Below are 8,892 nucleotides of genomic sequence, written 5' to 3' on the forward strand. Positions count from 1 at the left end.
TTATTGGTTCATTTTTTGTCCATTTTATATATATGAGCCTGCCAGCTCCTGTCCTTTCCGGCTGTGGAGCCTTTGCTCCTATGCTGCGCATCTTGCTTGCCATGGTTGAGAGGAGTGTAGCCAGCAGGACTTGAGGGTTGAGCTGTAGGAATGGAAGCGTCCTCTGCAACTGTTGTCAAGGGCTTGGAGCAGCTCTTCCCTCACCCTGCACCACGACTGGCAGCATGCTCTGTTTTCTCTCTCCAGACCAAGCGTGCCCAGCACGAGGAAGCAGTCACCAGCTGGCAGTTGGCGTTCCTGCTTCTGCCTGGGCAAACCATCCCCTGCAGCTGAACGCCAACTGCAGAGCAGTGCCAGGGAGCCCTCAGAAGCAGAAGTGTTGGTCCTGGCAGGTAAGGGTGCAAATCCAGCTTTCAAAACACTGCTTGTCAGCAGCACAGGTAGGATTCATGCTTTCAGTGGGCTTCCACCTGATCCTCTCCAGGACTGTGTCCTAAAAGGAAACAGATCAGAAAGGTGAGCTCTTCCCCCCTTGGAGCACCCACCCACGTAACGTCCATGTAATTTCTAAGGATGCTGCCCAGACAAAGACTGAGGATGCTTCAGGAGAAGACCTTCCTTGCTAAGCCAAACAGAACAAGTAAGGTACCAAAAGATTTAGAGCTAATCTAAACCTTAAAGCATATAGGACCTTACAGCATCAGCCTTAAAGCGTAGAAGCATGACCAGCAGGTGAAGGGAGGTGGTGCTGCCCCTCTACACTCCTCTCACTGAAACCCCATCTGGAGTACTGCATGCAGTTCTGGAGCCCTCAACACAAGGAGGACCTGGGGTTGCTCAAGCAGGTCTAGAGGAGGGCCATGAAGGTGATCAGAGGGGGCTGAAAGCACCTCTACTATGTGGACAGGCTGAGAGGGATGGGGCAGGTAGCAAAAGAATGAGGGGAAATGGCTTTAAACCAGAAGAAGGTGGATTTGGATATTTTGACTACTGTGAGAACTGTGGGTACAATGCTTGACAGACTCATTGTAGTATAATAAGCTTGAATTACTTACAAGTCATTAGAAGTCCTCTGAATTAAGACTGAGAAAATATCACAGACTTGAAGAGAAGCACTTTTTCCCCTTGTAGGTAGATTGTTCTCTTTATTCCCTGTACCTAAAAAGAAGTAACAGTGACTCCACAGATGATCTCTCCTAGATAAAACTTTTACATCTATTCTTACTGAAGTTATACAGAAAGCTTGGAATGCCATTGTTGACATTAGTACAGCATCTCCAGAAGCGCTCAGTTCAGCTTTCCTCATTTATTTCCAGAAGTTACAGGAATGAATTTATTTCTTTAAGTATTTGTGAACTGTAATTCCCCAAACTTGCTTGGTTCTCTGAGCCACGTGTTGATATTTTCCACCTCTTAGTGAAACATTTCACTAATGTGAGTTAAGCCAGCATGTGACATCTGTTGTTCGTCCATAAGTTTCTGTTTTGAGTCTGCCTGGACTTCCAGAGACCAATAAGGATTTTAGCATGGTAGAACAGAACATAGAAATAACATAGAAAGGCTGAGAAGACACAATTAAAGGAGAAAAAAGAATAAATGTGAACGTTTATTACCTCTGATGTTAATGCTGAGAGACTCTTCTCCTGTTGTGAAGCACAGAAAGCTCTGTTGCACAGTCTTCATCGAGGCGTCCCAGCTGCAAGAATAAGACTGAGGAAGCAGCTTTCAAGTCATCTCACAGCCCAGTCTCACCGTGATAGTGCTCTGCTATGCAGCAGTCAGTAATTAGCCATGATTTCAGATGCTTTTCTAAGCAGTTAGTGTTATGGCTACCTATTACAAGGAGCAAACAGAAAGAGCCATCCAACTTCAGCAACTAGTCCCTCTGTGGCAACAGGTTCTGAGCTCTGAATTCAAGTACAAAACCTGTCAGCAGATGAGACTTTTGACTAGAGCAGAAGTGACGCTTCTGTCTCCTCTTCATCACTAGTGACACGGCACGCACAGCACAGCTGTTCTGCAGAGAAACAGCGCCACCCAGTGACCAACGGCAGCCATTGCCTGCAAATACACGGCAACTTCCCAGTATCTGCAGCAACCATCTCCCCACACGTGCACTTACTGAACCAGTGAACAGCATCAGAAGGACCTTGCACGAGACAAGGGTGACTTAACAGTTGTTTAACTGCAGTCCGCTTCTTTGGGTCTACCTAGTGGGCAGAAACACTCGAGCTGTTACTTACAGCACTGAAAAGAACTGGAGACAATTCTTCTATTCCTAAGAGCTTCGAGGTGCCCAGAAGCACAAACAGAAACCAGCAGTATTTCATCACTTCACCTAAAGGAAGGTCAAACACCTGAGCTGGGAAGAGCAGTTACAGAACCTGTGGTTACAGCAAACGTTCCACGAGCACTTTGTATTTATGAGACTGCCCAGATAGAGCTCAAATGCACACTGAGTGTGTTCAGCTTTCTTTATGAGACATCTGTTGTTTACAGACCGGTTTTAGTTCTACAGCACAATTAAGAACAAGCAAGCTGCTTGAAGACTGTTTAATTACTAAAATAGTAATTATTTCTATTACCTGTAACTAGTACCATGTTTTTATTTGAGAATTTCAGCACAAGGCAACGCTCACCTTTTCTTCATGGCATGGAACAATTTAACTTGTTCAAACACTGAATAATTTCCAGGTACTCCACCAGTGTTTTGAGCTCCTGCAACAGCATCTTGTAGATCCATCTGAACAGAAGCGGCTCTTTTTCCTGTAGCAGTTGGTGAACTCGCAGGGTACTGCGAGGTGAAAGCCATTTGGGAGCAGCGTATCTTCCTCTCTGCAATAAAACAGTTTAATGAAAATGAAATAACTAAAATAAAAGAGGATTTAGAATGAACCTTGAACAACTATTTGGATGGTGCTGACATCTCTTTACTTTCCAAACGTAGGAACAGACATATGCAAAATCAGCCTTAAGAATCACTTGAATAAATTCAATGGTGAAATGAAGATGTGCTTGGCTGAGGGCAATGCTGGAAGGCAAACTGCTCACAGGAGCTGCAAAATGCATGAGATCACACCAGACATACTTTGTTCTGACCACAGTTGTGGCACATAGTCCTTCAGCATTCCCAACATGAAATGATGTGGAGCATCACAGAAACACTGCGCACAGACACGATGACCCTGATTAGATTCAAGCAGCGGGCTTAAAACAAGTCAGAGTTTTAGATTCCAGGACATTTCAGGGTCTATAATGTGTGAAATTCAGTGACACAACAGTGCCCAGGTGCCTGCGTTTCAAGCAACCTTCAGATCACAGCCACGTAAGATAAAAGCAAATTCAGTGCAGAAATAGCAAGCCTGTATCTTAATACCCGTAAGATTATCCACTTTTTTACTGCAGTCTGATTAAGTTCTAAAACTTGCTCATCCCAGTTCACTTACACAAGTTCCACCAATTCAAGCAATGCAGCTCTGAGATCCTGTGTATGTGAGGCAGGTAGAACTGAACAGTGCAGAAATGATCTCTGACAGCTCTAAGAGCTCCATTCTGCTTGCAAACTCTCAGTCCAAAACTATTCACAACTCTAAGGAAACGAACACCTGAAGCAGTTGGATCATCTGCCATGTGCCGCGTTCGGCTTCTTGGCATCATGATGAACACAAAGAGTTTTCTGCTGCCCTGCAGAAATGGACAAAGTCCTGCTCACAAATGGACCAAGTTTCAGTGTACAGACAGGCCTTTCTACCCACAGCTCAGCATGTTCTGCCATCTGAACAGCAAGGCCTCTTGTCAAGCTCAGCTATTTCCCTTCTCAGTGTATTCTAGCACAACTGATACCCAATGTTATCCTCCTGTAGAGTGCCATCGTATTGTCATCGTCCAAAGGAAAAACCCACACAGCAGAGCATACAGCAGTACACCCATGCTCCAAATATCCGCCTGAAAAACAAAAAGACAAGCTTACAAACCTGAAGCACCCAAAATGGCTTACTGACAGATTGCATTGTCTGTCCTTGCCAAAGCCCACACACAGCCCATGAAAAGCTGGCTCTTTCCCTCAGCAAAAAAAACCTTACAGTCCCAGAGAAAGCACGTAACCCTCATTCAATTGTTCTTCCACTCAACTTAGAGCGCTACTAAAACCAGTATCTTCATCTTAGCTCATCACACTGCTGCAGTTCCTTTGACCAGGATTTCACTGGCACAAATGAAATCAAAGCCATCACAAGGGATTTAGCACAGTTGTGTGTTACTGGCTACGAGAGCTGTCAGCACAGTCACCTGTAAGGCTTTGCTGCTGTTCTACTGATGTATAGGCACAACAAGGTTCACACACCTCACAGTGCCAATCTCTGAAGCTGCTGTTTTGTAGAGCCCCAAAGCAGTCGCTTGAGACAGTTCAGGATCAGCCAGAGACAAACCAGCCAGCTGTGTGAACTGAGACCAATTGCACTTCTCTAGTCTGCGGCCACTGACAGCTTCTGAGAGCTACCAAGCAATGCAGCCTAGCAGAATCCAGAAGGGAAACCAAGAGAGCCTACCTGAGCTCCACTGCGTTTAAATGCTCCGTGCAGAGGGGAGGGAAAGAGGGTAAAACAAACACCGGTCTACATACCTCTGAGCCAGTATCCACTTTGCCCTGGATTAGCTCTGGTGCTGAAGAAGCTGGGCTTCCACAGCATGTGCTCAGGCGGTAATCAAGGCCTCCCTGGAATAACACAAAGAATAGAGAGAAACATTGGCTTTAACAGAGTTGATGTCTTCTGGGAATAACACTCCAGAAGCCTCAGAGGCTTCTTCTCCTGTGTATATTTTCATTCATCTGACATTTTGCTTTCATTCAATGTGACCTCACTAAGCAAGTATTGTCTAAGACCGTGAGTATCACGTAAATGTGCAGATCTCAAGCTGCTCACTTATCCAGTGCCCTTGGCATGATGCGTCTCTGGCCGCGTCGTCCCCTGGGATATGTAGTTCTCCTCCAAGAGCTGAGTACTCGGGATGCTGCCATTCCACAGAACTGGAGCATGAACCTTCCACACTTCCGCATACCCTCTGTTACACTTGCACATACCCTCTGTTACACTTGCACATACCCTCTGTTACACTTGCACATACCCTCTGTTACACTTGCACATACCCTCTGTTACACTTGCACATACCCTCTGTTACACTTCTGTGTGCCATTAACAACTACACTTTCTTATACCACCAAAACAGTTTGCCACTCTTTGTACCCTCAGTTAATGATTCATACTGCACATGATGTCATGATGTAGAATATTGACAGCAACAGCACAAAACCACGACAAACCTCTTCGTAGAAACTATTGCTGAAGAAAATTGTTTTTGCCACAGAAGTGGCTGTAACAGAACAACAGGGACTACTTGTCACCTCCACAAAGACTGCACTAGTACCTTCTCTTCAACCTAAGGAAGTAACTACATCCACACGGCTGATTCAACCCACCACTGTGCTGCTTTATATGAGAATGGCTGAACGATCTGCTTACGGTTACCCAAAACTCACTGGAAAAACTCTAACCCCGTCATTCCACACGCAGAAGGAAGTCAGTCTACACAAATGACTTACAAGGCTCTGCGTGTTTGATGACTGCTGCTCCAAAAGTAATGCCTTCTATTTTGTTATGTCGGCCCACAACGTCAGAGGTGGATGTTGGCGGGATGGCAGCAGAGGTTGAATCTTCACACCAACGTTCTGCTGGGGCCATATGACAGACGGCAGCAGAGGGCCAGTATGACAAGATGGCATCTGACGTGGAAGCGCGTACGAAGCAGAAACGAGTTGCTGAATTCCTGCATGCAGAAAAACCAGCACCCAACGACATTGATCAACTCTTGTGGAGCACAAAGAGTAGATGTGAGCACGGTGAGGTGGTGGATGCCGTGTTTCTGCAGTGGTGACAGATGTCACCTCTGCTGGTGCAGATTTATATGAGGGTGGTACGCAGGCCCTCGCTCGTCACCAATGAGAATGCATTGCTAATGGTGGTTACCATGCTGAAAAATGGCGCTTGGCAATGGAGCATTCGCTCTACCAAGTGATCCATCAGTTGTAGTTTGCACAGGAATAAACAGGAGGCATTACTTTCAGAGCAACCTATGCAGCACGCACAACGATGCGAAACGGAAACATTTCATTAAACGACAATTGCCACGATTTTCAAGCGTGGGTGCTGAATGAAACCCCTGAGCGATTCTTAAAGGGCGGAGGAAGAAATGAAGCACGTCTGGTCAGCTCCAAGACAGAGCTGCGTTCTGGGCTTGACACAGACATCAGTGCCGACTGAGCTCTCTCCTGTAACAGACAGGCTTACGAGACAAGCCACCAGCTGCAGGCTGGGCCTAACAGATGCCTCACGCCCTTAGCAAGGCACAGCAGGCGGGGCTGAGTCAGAGTCAGCACCCGAGTCAGCACCCCCCCACCCAAGTCCCGTCCTGCACAGCTCGGCTACGACGAGCAACGCGGTACCGGCACAAAGGTGAGGCAGGAGGGCCCGCTCTGCTGCGTGCCCCTCGGGGTGACTCGGGTATCCGGGCCGTGCCTGGACCGCCTCTATGGGCAGGAAGGGCTGCTGTGTGCGGGCGGCTCCCTTACCGCCCAGGCAGCCCGCCGGGAGACCCTCACGGCCCAGCCCGCGCTGCGCCCCTCCCCCAGGGGGCCGGTCTTACGCACCGCCGCCGTTACAGACCCGACGAGCCCCGCTCCAGGCTCCTCCTTCAGCGCCGGGACAGCGAGGCGGGCGGCGGGGCCGGGACAGACGGCGGCAGCCCACGGGAGGACGTGCAGCAAAACGTGCGCTTTCAAACCATGCGCTCTTCAAGTCATGGTTCTTTGTCTGTCAGGTGTCAGAAGCTGAAAGGCTTTCATACGTGGGGAATAACTTCAGCAGCGGAGCCATGACATGCAGCTCCCTGTGCAGGTATGGGGAGCTGGCCACACTGTGCGAGAAACAAGAAGGTGAAAGCAGAGGAGCTGCGCAAATGAAATGGCCTTGTAGCCTTCTGTCAAGGTGACTGGTGAGTTCTCATTGAGGCCGTGGTGCGAATGGGGAGGAGCTGGGCAGCTGATGTCATCTGGCAGCCGCACCATTTTGCACGCTGCTTCCTCGGGAGCTGTGATCTTACACATAAGCGGAGTTTAGATCTGCTGGAGGAGAAGAGTGAGAAGGTGTCTGCACGGAGCTGAAACCTGGGCACAACAGCATTATTCCTTCTGAGCTGCCAAGATCAGTACCAGGAAACCAGGGGGTCGTTGGTCACCATTGAACTTCTGGGCCACAGTCCGGAGGTGCTGTATGAATTAAGAACTTGTCTGTGCCTCGTGCTGTAATGGGAAGCCTTGGTGAAATCACCAGTTTTCACACGTGCTGGTTTTAGAAGGTGACCTTTGTAGCCTCGAGGCAGCTCCCATGAATTCCTAAGAACTATTTTGCGTGGGGGATCGTTCCCATCCTCTGGTAGAAGAACCTCTTGTATCAGTGGAAACCAAGTGTAAAATCATCTTACTTTGTCACAGCTAACCTACAGAGCTCTGAAGTACATTTGGTGTGTGTGTCAGGCTCCTGTTAGTGAGTGCTGTGCCCCGTGAACGCCCTACATTTGTCCTGCAGTGTTTGCTCGTGGTTTATCTCTACTCTGACCACGGGGGTTACTTAAAGTAGAAGTGGGGTGACACAACGTAAACAGAACTGCAGAAACTGCTAAGACGAGGTGCTTCCAGCCATTTAATGTCCTTGTGCTGGTTCTTTTGAAAGGGTCGTGATATAGATGGTTAAATTTTTCTCTCCAAATACAAACTGGATGATGTTTAAAGGTCCAACTCTAAGGATTCTGTGAGTCTGTTCTATGATTCTGTGGTGAGGAGCAGCACAGACTATTTGGGTTTGCTCCTCTGAAGTGTGAAATGAAAAATGACTTGCTAGAAATTAACCTGTTCTATAGATTTCAAGTTAATTTTTCTCAGCTCTGAGACTGTCAATGGTTATCATTTGCACTTGTTCTCCCCAGGTATTTTCTTGGTGTTTTAAACAAGGATTCTGGGCCAATGGAAGTCTATAATGCTGAAATATTCAACATGCAACCTTGACTGTCAGGTAGGACAGTTCTGTATTTAACCCTGGTGCCGAGGTCACAATGTCTTGGAAATATGTATGCATTCAAAACCGACTAATTGGCTACTGACAGCATTGCCCTGTTTCCTCCTACTCTTATTTCTGCTGTGCCGCCTTAGAATGAGGGAAGGAGGATACATCACTCTGTCCACGCCTGGGGAGCAGTATGGAATGTTGTTGTTGCTGGTCATTAACGTCAGCACCTGACAACAAGCTTTAAAGAGCCTCAAGGAGGGCGGAAGCTAGCTTCCGCCCACAGCTTACACCAGCGTGGTAGTCACTATCTCTGCTCATAGTAAGATGTGCTTATAGGTAGTGGCTGAAGTAGCAGGGGCTGTAAGTATTAGCCTTTAGTTTTTCCTACGCTCTTCTTGCTGTTCTTGGGACTACAGTATAATCATGGTCTCCACCAGGAAGAGATCCTACTCTTCCAAAACTGTGGCAACTCAGACAGAGGGCCAGGCCAGGAATGCCGCAGTTCAGGTTTCTGGCTGTATGGAGTGCCTGGAGTTGTTGCTGCCTGGGGAGGGTGGCAGGGCCCCCACCTGCGTGAGATGTGAGCAGGTGGACGAGCTGCTAAGCCTGGTGGTGGAACTCAGGGAGGAAGTGCAGCGACTAAGGGCCACCAGAGAACGTGGGAGTAAGAAGCAGGGTGAGGAGTATGGAAAAAACACCAGGAAGGTGGTGGACCCCCTGCCCTACCACAGGAGGACAATCCCTACCACTGAGGAGGGCTGGCAGAGAATTCCAA

This window comes from Excalfactoria chinensis (genome assembly GCF_039878825.1).
Source record: "Excalfactoria chinensis isolate bCotChi1 chromosome Z unlocalized genomic scaffold, bCotChi1.hap2 SUPER_Z_unloc_6, whole genome shotgun sequence".
NCBI classification, from domain to species: domain Eukaryota; kingdom Metazoa; phylum Chordata; class Aves; order Galliformes; family Phasianidae; genus Excalfactoria; species Excalfactoria chinensis.